The following is a 12,657-nucleotide window of genomic DNA, read 5'->3' as shown; positions in this document are numbered from 1 at the left end:
GCGCGGGCGGAGCGGGTGCGCAGTAGGGGATGTGCGGTAACGATGGCCGAAGTCGCGGTCGGCCAGGCGTCCGACTTGGTCCCCTCAGAGATGGATCATGAAGTGATATACAGTCATCTTCAGGGACCGTTAGAGGGTACTATAGAACCAGCTACTCCAACTGAAGTCGTCAGCAATGGGGCACCTCTCCAGCCTGCCCCTGCTGAACTGGCCAATAGCCAAGGTGGAGCACATGTTCAGCCTGCCCCTGCTGAAGTGGTCAGCAGCCAAGATGGACTGCCCACTCTACAGCCTCTGCCACCAGCATCCATTGATTTGACGGAGGAAGTACAGCCCTCAGAAGAAAATATGGAGGTTGTCAATCCTGGAACTTCAGAGGAGCCTAGTCAGGGATCTGGTGCTAACCGAACCTCCGGAGCTGCTAGATCCGTTTCAATGAACAACTTCATCAGCGGGCTGCAGAGGCTTCATAACATGCTGGAATTGCTGAGACCTCCACCTGCAGACCACAGTGTGGGGCCAATAAGAACAAGGAGGAGGATGGCACCCATTTTGAGGGCCAGAGCTGGAGAGTCTCAGAGGCAAGACAATGGCAGGTATGTGCCACATACACCACTATATGCCTACTTTCAGGTAAGCAGGTCTCAGCCTTACCCACTACCCGCTGCTCATGATTCAGAGACCAGGAATCCACCGTCAGGCACTGACTCTGACAGCGATGGCTCTGCAGAGGATGAAGAGGTTGTTGTCCAAGCAGAAGAACCTGAAGCCAACATTCCAGAACAAGGAGTTATCGCAACAGACCAAGAAGCTACATCTGTCACAGGAGATGATGCAGTCCCTAAAGAGTCTCCCCAGAAGCCCAGCATGCTATCTGCTATGGAAGATGAGGAAGGTGAAACTTGCACAATATGTTTGGAACAGTGGACCAATGCTGGGGACCACCGGATCTCAGCGCTACGCTGTGGGCACCTCTTTGGATTTAGATGCATTTCTAAATGGCTCAAAGGACAAACAGGAAAATGTCCTCAGTGCAACAAGAAAGCCAAGCACAGTGACATCGTTGTCATTTATGCCCGATCCCTGCGAGCTTTGGACACTAGTGAACAGGAGCGCATGAAAAGTGACTTACTGAATGAGCAAATGCTCAGGAAGCAGGCTGAGTTAGAGTCTGCACAGTGCCGGCTCCAGCTTCAGGTCCTTATTGATAAATGCACTAAACTCAATAGCCGTGTCCAGGACTTGGAAAAGTTTGTTGTGCGGCATCAGAACTCAGCTGTGCAGCAGTGCAGTCGCTCGAAAGCACTTTGTGGGAAATGCCTGTCCTCCAGCCAGATCCCAGGCAAATACAGCTCAGAAAAGACCTTCACCATATCTCAGACGGGAAAATGCCGAATCTTGGCCTATTGTGATGGTCTGAGCTGCCTGGTGGCCTCCCAGCCCTCCCCTCAGGCCTCCTTTCTTCCAGGCTTTGGTGTTAAGATGTTGAGTACTGCCAACATGAAGAGCAGTCAGTATATTCCTATGCACAACAAGCAGATTCGTGGATTATCTTTCAGCAGTCAGTCCAAAGGCTTGCTCCTGTCTGCCTCCCTTGACTGCACTATTAAGCTGACCAGCCTAGAAACAAATACTGTGGTGCAGACTTACAACACTGGACGTCCTGTCTGGAGCTGCTGCTGGTGTCTTGACGAAAACAATTACGTCTATGCTGGACTAGCCAGTGGTTCAATTCTGATCTATGACTTACGGAACACAAACACCTATATTCAGGAATTAGTTCCTCAGAAAGCCAGATGTCCTCTGGTATCCCTGTCATATTTACCCAAAGCTGCAGTGGCTGCATTTCCTTATGGTGGGGTGCTGGCTGGAACATTGGAGAATGCCTCCTTCTGGGAGCTAAAATCAGACTTTTCTCATAAGCCTCATGTGCTGTCCTTGGAGCCAGGGGACTTTGTAGACTTTCAGACAGAGAGCAGCACCCGACACTGTCTTGTGACTTACAGACCTGATAAAAGCCATAACACTGTCCGAACTGTGCTATTGGAGATGTCTTACAAACTGGACGATGCTGGAGAGCCGGTCTGTTCCTGTCTTCCTGTACAAACATTCCTTGGGGGACCCACTTGCAAACTGTTGACCAAAAGTGCCATCTTCCAAAGCCCAGAGAATAATGGCAATGTCCTAGTATGTACTGGGGATGAAGCATCACAGTCTACGCTGTTGTGGAATGCTGGCAGTGGCTTGTTGCTGCAGAACCTGAAGGCTGGTGAACCTGTCCTGGACATCTGCCCATTTGAAACGAGTCAGAACAGCTATCTGGCCACCTTGACAGAGAAGACTGTCCATATGTACAAGTGGGAGTGAGCATGGTCTTGAGACTTGCAGACTCGCCGCTGCTAGTTAACGTTGCATTGATTTAGCACCTAGTACCCCTGAGCAGAGATATCTGTTTACATGCTGGGACTGGAGCGTCTGGATCATGGTTCATTGGATTAGTGTGGTCATGTATCACTGAGACACCAGGATTGTGTGTGCTGTTGGCATCAAATGAGTACCCTTGGGAATCTTGCCTGGAAATTTTTTTACTTAAATTCTATACAGTCCTCTCAACTGCTATTTAGAATATGAGTATGCACCAAGCATTTTGGGGTTGTGATAACCAACCAACCAACCTAAATTGTCTTGTCAGTTAGGCTAATTGGCTTAAAAGTGGTACATGAAAGGTCTGCCTTGCTTCTTGGATGCTGTAGTGGCTATTCCTGGTTGTCAACTTGACAATATTTGGAATGAACTACAATCCGGAATTGGAAGGCTCACCAGTGACCCTTATCTGGAGGCTTGGAGATCCTTATCTGGATCTTGGTTTGAAGATCTTGAGCCATATTGGCTATGGATTCCAGAAGATTGAATCTCCGAGTTTAAGGAACACACCTTTAATCTGGGCTACGCCTTTCATCTGGGATTAAAGGTGTGGTGGAACACACCTTTAATCTGGGCTACACCTTCTGCTGGAGACAATATAAGGACATTGGAAGAAGGGAGTCTAGCTCTTGCTCCTGCTCCTTCGCCTGCTTGCTGCGTGAGACTGAGTAACTGCTAGATCCTTGGACTTCCATTCACAGCTGTGACTGAACGATTGTTGGGAATTGAGCTGCCGACTGTAAGTCATCAATAAATTCCTTTATTATCTAGAGACTATCCATAAGTTCTGTGACTCTAGAGAACCCTGACTAATACAGAAGTTGGTACCAGAAGTGGGGTTCTAGAGTAACAGAAGTACAAGGATGAATCTTTTAAAATTCTGGAATTGGCTTGTTGATCCACCAGCACTTTCAACTATTGAAACCTCTACAGATTCTCTCCCTCCTGGGAGCTCAGAGAATTTTGAAGACCCATGGTTGAAACTATATTCCGAACTTAAAGAAGCTAATGCCCTTGATTTTCTTAATGAATTAGGTGATTCAGTGCACAAAGCTTTCTACAAGATGGGGAAAAAATCGAAAAATGATTTTACTGGCTGGCTGCTCTTAGTATCTGTGGAAAAAATGATGAATGAAAGGAAGGAGTTGTGTGATAAAATCGAAAGGCTCCAGACACAAGTAAACAATCTAAAAGTTGCTAAGTGTGTCCTTGAGGAGAATCTTCTCTCTTGTAGCAATAGAGCTCAAGTTGCAGAAAATCAAACGGAAACTCTCATTGTAAGATTGGCTGAACTACAGCGAAAATTCAAGTCTCAGCCTCAGAGTGTGTCGACAGTTAAAGTAAGGGCTCTAATTGGCAAAGAATGGGATCCTACAACATGGGATGGGGATGTGTGGGAAGACCATGTTGAAGCTGAGAATTTTGAATCCTCAGATTCTCAAGGGTTTGCCCCACCTGAGGAAGTAGTACCCTCAGCCCCACCTCTTGAAATAATGCCTTCCCCACATGAGGAAATTAATTTTGCAGAGTCTGCTCACGGCCCACCAATAGTTTCTTCTAGACCTGTAACCAGACTCAAAGCAAAACAGGCTCCTAGAGGGGAGGTAGAAAGTGTAGTCCATGAGGAAATTCGCTACACTACTAAGGAGCTTAATGAGTTTGCTAATTCATTCAAGCAGAAACCTGGTGAATATGTGTGGGAATGGATTTTAAGGGTGTGGGATAAGGGTGGAAGGAACATAAAACTAGAGCAGGCTGAGTTTATTGACATGGGTCCTCTGAGTAGAGATTCTAGGTTTAATACGGAAGCTCGCATAGTTAAAAAAGGTGTCAAAAGTTTGTTTGAATGGTTGGCTGAGGTGTTTATCAAAAGATGGCCTACTGGAAATGACTTGGAGATGCCTGATATTCCATGGCTTAGTGTTGATGAAGGGATTTTAAGACTTAGGGAAATTGCAATGCTAGAGTGGATATATTGTGTAAAGCATAATTGTCCACAATGGGAAGGTCCAGAAGATATGCCTTTCACCAGCTCTATAAGACGCAAATTGGTGAGAGGGGCACCAGCACATTTGAAGGGTTTTGTTCTTTCCCTTTTCCTTGTGCCAGATCTTAGCATTGGAGATGCTTCTGCTCAATTAGATGAATTAAATTCACTGGGTTTAGTTGGATTCCGAGGTAACAAGGGCCAGGTGGCAGCATTGAATCGCCCGAGACAAGGTGATTCTAGTTATTATAATGGACAGCGTAGACAAAAGAATGTTTATAATAACATACCCAGTAATGGTCAGCACAGGAGAGGTGAAATTTATAATGGCATGACTCGGTTGGACCTTTGGTACTGGCTAACCAATCATGGTGTTTCCAGGAATGAAATACATAGGAAGCCTACTGCATATTTGTTTGATCTGTATAAGCAGAAAAATTCTCAAACAAATGAAAGAAAGGCTACATTAGATCGTGGTAAACAGCCAAATGAAAGAAAGGCTACATTAGATCGTGGTAAACAGCAATCTCGGCCAGTGAATCAATTTCCAGACTTGAGACAGTTTGCAGATCCAGAACCCCTTGAATGAAGGGGTGGCCAGGTTCCTCTGAGGAAGGATCTTGATAAGACACTCAAAGGTTTTGCTGTTACCCTTTCTCCAGTTCTTCCCCAGAGGGACCTACGGCCTTTTACAAGGGTAACTGTACACTGGGGAAAAGGAAATAATCAGACTTTTCGGGGTCTGCTGGATACTGGTTCTGAGTTGACACTGATCCCAGGGGATCCCAAGAAACATTGTGGCCCTCCAGTTAAAGTAGGGGCTTATGGAGGGCAGGTGATTAATGGAGTTTTGACTGATGTCCGACTCACAGTAGGTCCAGTAGGTCCCCGGACACATCCTGTGGTGATTTCCCCAGTTCCAGAATGTATAATTGGGATAGATATACTCAGAAATTGGCAGAATTCTCATATTGGTTCCCTGAACTGTAGAGTGAGGGCTATTATGGTTGGAAAGGCCAAATGGAAGCCTTTAGAGTTGCCTTTGCCAAAGAAAATAGTGAATCAAAAACAGTATCGTATTCCTGGAGGCATTGCAGAAATTACTGCCACTATCAAGGACTTGAAAGACGCAGGGGTGGTGGTTCCCACCACATCTCCGTTTAACTCTCCTATCTGGCCAGTGCAGAAAACAGATGGATCATGGAGAATGACAGTTGATTATCGAAAACTAAATCAGGTAGTAACTCCAATTGCAGCTGCTGTACCAGATGTAGTTTCGTTACTTGAGCAAATTAACACATCTCCTGGCACCTGGTATGCGGCTATTGATCTGGCAAATGCCTTCTTCTCAGTACCTGTCCATAAGGACCACCAGAAGCAATTTGCTTTCAGTTGGCAAGGCCAACAGTATACCTTCACAGTTTTGCCTCAAGGATATATTAACTCTCCTGCCCTGTGTCATAATTTAGTTAGAAGGGATCTTGATCGTTTGGATCTTCCACAAAATATCACATTGGTGCACTATATTGATGACATTATGCTGATTGGAACAAGTGAGCAGGAAGTAGCAACCACTTTGGACTCATTGGTAACACATATGCGTATCAGAGGATGGGAAATAAATCCAACCAAAATTCAAGGACCATCTACCTCAGTGAAATTCTTAGGAGTCCAGTGGTGTGGGGCATGCAGAGATATTCCTTCTAAGGTGAAAGATAAATTATTGCACCTGGCCCCTCCTACAACCAAGAAAGAAGCACAACGTTTAGTGGGTCTATTTGGATTCTGGAGACAACACATCCCTCACTTGGGTGTGTTACTTAGGCCTATTTACCAAGTGACTCGGAAAGCTGCTAGCTTTGTGTGGGGCCTGGAACAGGAGAAGGCCCTTCAACAGGTCCAGGCTGCTTTGCAGGCTGCTCTACCACTTGGACCATATGACCCAGCAGACCCGATGGTACTTGAGGTATCTGTGGCTGATAGAGATGCTGTTTGGAGCCTCTGGCAGGCCCCTGTAGGTGAATCACAGAAAAGACCTTTGGGATTTTGGAGCAAAGCTCTACCATCATCTGCAGACAACTATTCTCCCTTTGAAAAACAGCTCTTGGCCTGCTATTGGGCCTTAGTGGAAACTGAACGTTTGACAATAGGACACCAAGTTACTATGCGACCTGAACTACCCATCATGAGCTGGGTACTATCAGACCCTGCAAGTCATAAAGTGGGACGCGCACAGCAGCAGTCTATTATCAAATGGAAGTGGTATATACGTGATCGGGCCAGAGCAGGTCCTGAAGGCACAAGCAAGTTACATGAAGAAGTTGCTCAAATGCCTATGGTTTCTACTCCTGTTACAATGCCATCTGCTGCCAAGCATGCACCTATAGCCTCATGGGGTGTTCCCTATGATCAACTGACCGAAGAGGAGAAGACTAGAGCCTGGTTTACTGATGGCTCTGCACGTTATGCAGGCACCACCCAGAAGTGGACAGCTGCAGCATTACAACCCCTTTCTGGGACAACCCTGAAAGACACAGGTGAAGGGAAATCTTCACAGTGGGCAGAACTTCGGGCAGTACACATGGTATTACAGTTTGTTTCCAAGAAGAAATGGCCAGATGTACGATTACTCACTGACTCATGGGCTGTAGCCAATGGATTGGCTGGATGGTCAGGGACTTGGAAAGATCACAATTGGAAAATTGGTGAGAAAGACATCTGGGGAAGAAGTATGTGGATAGATCTCTCCAAATGGGCAAAGGATGTGAAGATATTTGTGTCCCATGTAAATGCTCACCAAAAGGTGACTTCAGCCGAGGAGGAGTTCAATAATCAAGTGGATAAGATGACCCGTTCTGTGGACAGTCAGCCTCTCTCCCCAGCCATCCCTGTCATTGCTCAATGGGCACATGAACAAAGTGGCCATGGTGGTCGAGATGGAGGTTATGCTTGGGCTCAGCAACACGGGCTTCCACTCACCAAAGCTGACCTGGCTACTGCTGCTGCTGATTGCCAGATCTGCCAACAGCAGAAACCAACACTGAGCCCCAGATATGGCACCATTCCTCGAGGTGACCAGCCAGCAACCTGGTGGCAGGTTGACTACATTGGACCACTTCCTTCATGGAAAGGACAGCGTTTTGTTCTTACTGGAGTAGATACTTATTCTGGTTATGGATTTGCCTTTCCTGCACGTAATGCCTCTGCTAAAACCACCATTCACGGATTGACAGAATGCCTCATCTATCGTCATGGTATTCCACACAGTATTGCTTCTGACCAAGGAACTCATTTCACAGCCAGAGAAGTTCGACAGTGGGCCCACGATCATGGAATACACTGGTCTTACCACATTCCCCATCATCCTGAAGCAGCTGGGCTGATAGAAAGATGGAATGGCCTTTTGAAGACGCAGTTACAGCGCCAATTAGGTGGTAACAGCTTGGAAGGCTGGGGCAGAGTTCTTCAGAAGGCAGTATATGCTTTGAATCAGCGCTCGATATATGGTACAGTTTCACCCATAGCCAGGATTCATGGGTCCAGGAATCAAGGGGTGGAAAAAGGAATAGTTCCACTTACTATCACTCCTAGTGACCCTCTAGGAAAATTTTTGCTTCCTGTCCCCATAACTCTAGGTTCTGCTGGCCTAGAAGTTTTGGCTCCAGAGAGGGGAGTCCTCCTACCAGGAGCTACAACAAACATTCCATTGAACTGGAAGCTCAGACTTCCCCCTGGTCATTTTGGGCTTCTAATGCCCTTAAACCAACAGGCTAAAAAAGGAATAACAGTGTTAGGAGGGGTGATAGATCCAGATTACCATGGAGAAATTGGATTACCTCTTCACAATGGTGGTAAGCAAGATTATGTCTGGAGTGTAGGAGATCCCTTAGGGCGCCTCTTAGTACTACCATGTCCTGTGATTAAAGTCAATGGGAAACTACAACAGCTTAATCCAAGCAGGATGACAAAGAACGCAGATCCATCAGGAATGAAGGTATGGGTCAATCCTCCAGGAAAAGAGCCAAGACCTGCTGAGGTGCTGGCTGAAGGAGAAGGAAATACAGAATGGGTAGTAGAGGAAGGTAGTTATAAATACCAATTAAGGCCACGTAACCAGTTGCAGAAACGAGGATTATAAAGTAATATGAATGCCCATTGTAAATTTACTAATGCGTTTGCGATTGTACGAGGGATAGTTATATCATGTTAGGCGTATTTACAACCTTGTTATTGTTTCATGTGAACATGAGATATTATTTGTGTCAAGTTGACAAGGGGTGGATTGTAGTGGCTATTCCTGGTTGTCAACTTGACAATATTTGGAATGAACTACAATCCGGAATTGGAAGGCTCACCAGTGACCCTTATCTGGAGGCTTGGAGATCCTTATCTGGATCTTGGTTTGAAGATCTTGAGCCATATTGGCTATGGATTCCAGAAGATTGAATCTCCGAGTTTAAGGAACACACCTTTAATCTGGGCTACGCCTTTCATCTGGGATTAAAGGTGTGGTGGAACACACCTTTAATCTGGGCTACACCTTCTGCTGGAGACAATATAAGGACATTGGAAGAAGGGAGTCTAGCTCTTGCTCCTGCTCCTTCGCCTGCTTGCTGCGTGAGACTGAGTAACTGCTAGATCCTTGGACTTCCATTCACAGCTGTGACTGAACGATTGTTGGGAATTGAGCTGCCGACTGTAAGTCATCAATAAATTCCTTTATTATCTAGAGACTATCCATAAGTTCTGTGACTCTAGAGAACCCTGACTAATACAGAAGTAAAAGATACAGGAGAGAGTCTTTCACTAAACATAAAGGGCACCATTAATATCTTGTGTGGAATTTGACCTATTTCCAAGTCTGAATGCTCATAACATTTCAGTGACTTGATTTCTCCCATACCCCTGCACTGCTGTCTGCCCCCAGTGTCTGGTACTTCTGTGAGATAAGCTTTGTGGCAACAAGTTACATCCCAGGTATCCATGCCTACTAGAATGTTGATAAGTCCAATGGTGGAATTGGCTGACTAGCTAGCCATATGTAAAGGCATAGCTTTAAGCTTTGTGCAGTAAGTTCATTGCATTGTGAGAGGTGAGGAAAGGGAAGAGGTGTTTGGGCAATTGTTAAAGACTTGAATTTTTCTAGTTAGCTTGAGATACTCGGCCTGGCTTTTACTCCACCTCACCCCCCAAAGCCAATGCTGAAGGATAGATAATTCCCAATTAAAGACTTCCCCTCCTGTTCTGCTTTTTTCTGAAAATGAAGTGGTTACTCTCAGGAAGTTAATAGTGGCTAGAGATCTGTAGGTGACAGAAAGGAAGACACTCAGAAACTTCCATTCTTGTGGTCCCAAATTGTCCAGCATTTAGAGGTATGCTCAGGTTATATTTGTCTGCTTTGCCTTAGGCTACTCCACTAAGCCACTGCCCCTAAGACACCTTGTCTCAAGGCATAGGCAACATGTCTGATTCTCTCAGATGTTCTTTGATGAAGCACTATCTTTTTAATAAAAGTTCTTTCATGCCTATCAAACTCAGCTATTTTGGGGACCTGTACTGCCAGCAAGGGATTATTAAGGGAAAATTGTTAATTTTCCCAGAATTCCAAGTTGTGGCTTTATCTGCTTAATGAAACCTATTTGAAGATGTGTAATTTGTTTTGTTTTTAAAACTTAAAGTAAGCTTTAAAAATGTCAGCTTCCAGCCAGTTGAGGTAATACATGCCTTTGGTCCCAGCATGCTGAAGGCAGAAAATGGTAGATCCCTATGAGTTCAAGGCCACCCTCACTACAAAGTAGGTTTTGGACAGCCAAAAGCTATAACATGGAGAAAAAGGGGGGCGGGGGGAGGCAAAAGAAAAATGTTAGCTTCCACAGCGTAGAGGAAAGTCGCCTTCTCTCCCTTTCTTCCCCCAGGTGCTTTTGATAGAGTGATGCTTAAGAGTAGCTGCCTGGGCCTGGAGCTTCAATTTCAGGATAGGATTCAAATTAAATAGAATTCAACTAACTAAAGCAGATGGCCACAATAAAAGCTGTGCATGTCAGGTTAGTCTGGGGCAGGGTTAGGATATGACTTGCCTTGAAGGACATTTAAGGCTGACTGGGGATTTGCTACCACAGAAGCTAAGCTAAATACCAAGCCTTGCCGTGGCAATTTGCATTTCCACAATGAATTTGGATTGGGGTGGGGGAGTGCCAGGACCTCAACCTGGTTAAGGTTTTTGCTCTACCACTGAGCTGTATTAGAAGCCCAAATCTGTGATTTGGAAGCAGATTCACAGTATGGACCGATTGACCAAAGACAACCTTATTGCAAGAAACTTCGTCTCTAAACCTGGGCTCTAGTCTTAGCACCAGCAAGATCTGTTTTGTTTTAAAATCTTGTCATAGGGCATTGGGATTTCTGAATATCTGCTGTCCTGTGTGTGTTTCAATGTTTTAATGTTAACAAAATAAAGAATGTGTAAGGTGTCAAAAAAAAAATTCAGGTGACAGCAGATGCTGGCGAGGATGTGGAGAAAGAGGAGCACTCCTCCACTGCTGGTGGGATTGCAAGCTTGTACAACCACTCTGGAAATCAGTCTGGTGGTTCCTCAGAAAATTGGACATAGTACTACCAGAGGATCCTGCAATACCTCTCCTGGGCATATACCCAGAAGAAGTTCCAACTGGTAATAAGGACACATGCTCCACTATGTTCATAGCAGCCCTATTTATAATAGCCAGAAGCTGGAAAGAACCCAGATGTCCCTCAACAGAGGAATAGATACAGAAAATATGGTACATTTATACAATGGAGTGCTACTCAGCTATTAAAAACAATGAATTTATGAAATTCTTGGGCAAATAGATGTATCTGGAGGATATCATCCATCCTGAGTGAGGTAACCCAATCACAAAAGAAGTCACTTGATATGCACTCACTGATAAGTGGATATTAGCCCAGAAACCTAGAATACTCAAGATACAACTTCCAAAACACAAGAAAATCAGGAAGGAAGACCAACTCGTGGATACTTCATTCCTCCCTAGAATAGGGAATAAAATATCCATGGAAAGAGTTGCAGAGACAGAATTTAGAGCTAAGACGAAAGAATGAACCATTCAGAGACTGTACCACCCGGGGGTCCATTCCATAATCAGCCAGCAAACGCAGACACTATTGCATACGCCAGCAAGATTTTGCTGAAAGGACCCTGATATAGCTGTCTCTTGTGAGGCTTTGCCAGTGCCTGGCAAATACAGAAGTGGATGCTCACAGTCATCTATAGGATGGAACACAGCACCCTCAAAAATTACCCAAGAAAGTACCCAAGAGCTGAAGGGGTCTGCAGCCCTATAGGTGGAACAACAATATGAACTAATCAGTACCCCCCAGAGCTCGTGTCTCTAGCTGCATATGTAGCAGAAGATGGCCTAGTTGGCCATCATTGGGAAGAGAGGACCCTTGGTCTAGCAAACATTATATGCCCCAGTACAAGGGAAAGCCAGGGCCAAGAAGTGGGAGTGGGTGGGTAGGGGAGCAGGGCGGGGGGCTGAGGGTATAGGGGACTTTTGGGATAGCATTTGAAAAGAAGAAAATATCCAATAAAAAAAAGAAAAGAAAACCAGCTTTTGTTCTGTAAACAAATAAACAAACAAACAAAAAAGAAATTATGAGAGAGAGAGAGAGAGAGAGACAGAGAGAAAGAGAGAGAGAGAGAGAATAAAGAATGAATTAGTGATGGGCCAGACATCAAGCTTTTAGGTCTAACTGATTCGAACGTGTGTGTGTGTGTGTGTGTGTGTGTGTGTGTGTGTGTGTGTGTGTTTGCTTGCTTGCTTGCTTCTTTGTTTTTTCCTTTGGCTTTTGGAGACAGGATTTCTCTGTGAAACATCCCTGGCACCTAAACTCACCTTGTAGACCAGGCTGGCCTGGAACTCACAGTGATTCATCTGCCTCTGCCTTCCAAGTGCTGGGATTAAGAGCATGGGCTGCTATACCTGGCTCGTGTGGCTTTTCTTATCCATCCATCCCTGTACTCGTTCACTCACTCACTCACTCACTCACTCACTCACTCACTCACACACTCACACACTCACTCACTCACTCAGAGGTATTTATTAAGTGCATATTAGGAGCCAAGCATTGCTAAGTCCTAGGGGTCCTGATATGATCATGGTGCGTCTATCCTAGATGATGGACTAGGCCTGGAAAAGGCCACCATAGCTAAGTTTATAGATAGACTGTAGACAGCAGATATGCAA

General features: G+C 45.3%; 1 pseudogene; it reads left to right on the top strand.

The window, feature by feature from the left end:
* On the top strand, positions 1 to 10,883 carry Gm5903 (predicted gene 5903; annotated as a pseudogene).

Source organism: Mus musculus, chromosome 7 (assembly GCF_000001635.26).
Source record: "Mus musculus strain C57BL/6J chromosome 7, GRCm38.p6 C57BL/6J".
Taxonomy (NCBI): Eukaryota; Metazoa; Chordata; class Mammalia; order Rodentia; family Muridae; genus Mus; species Mus musculus.
This window is presented reverse-complemented; position numbering and strand designations above follow the sequence as displayed.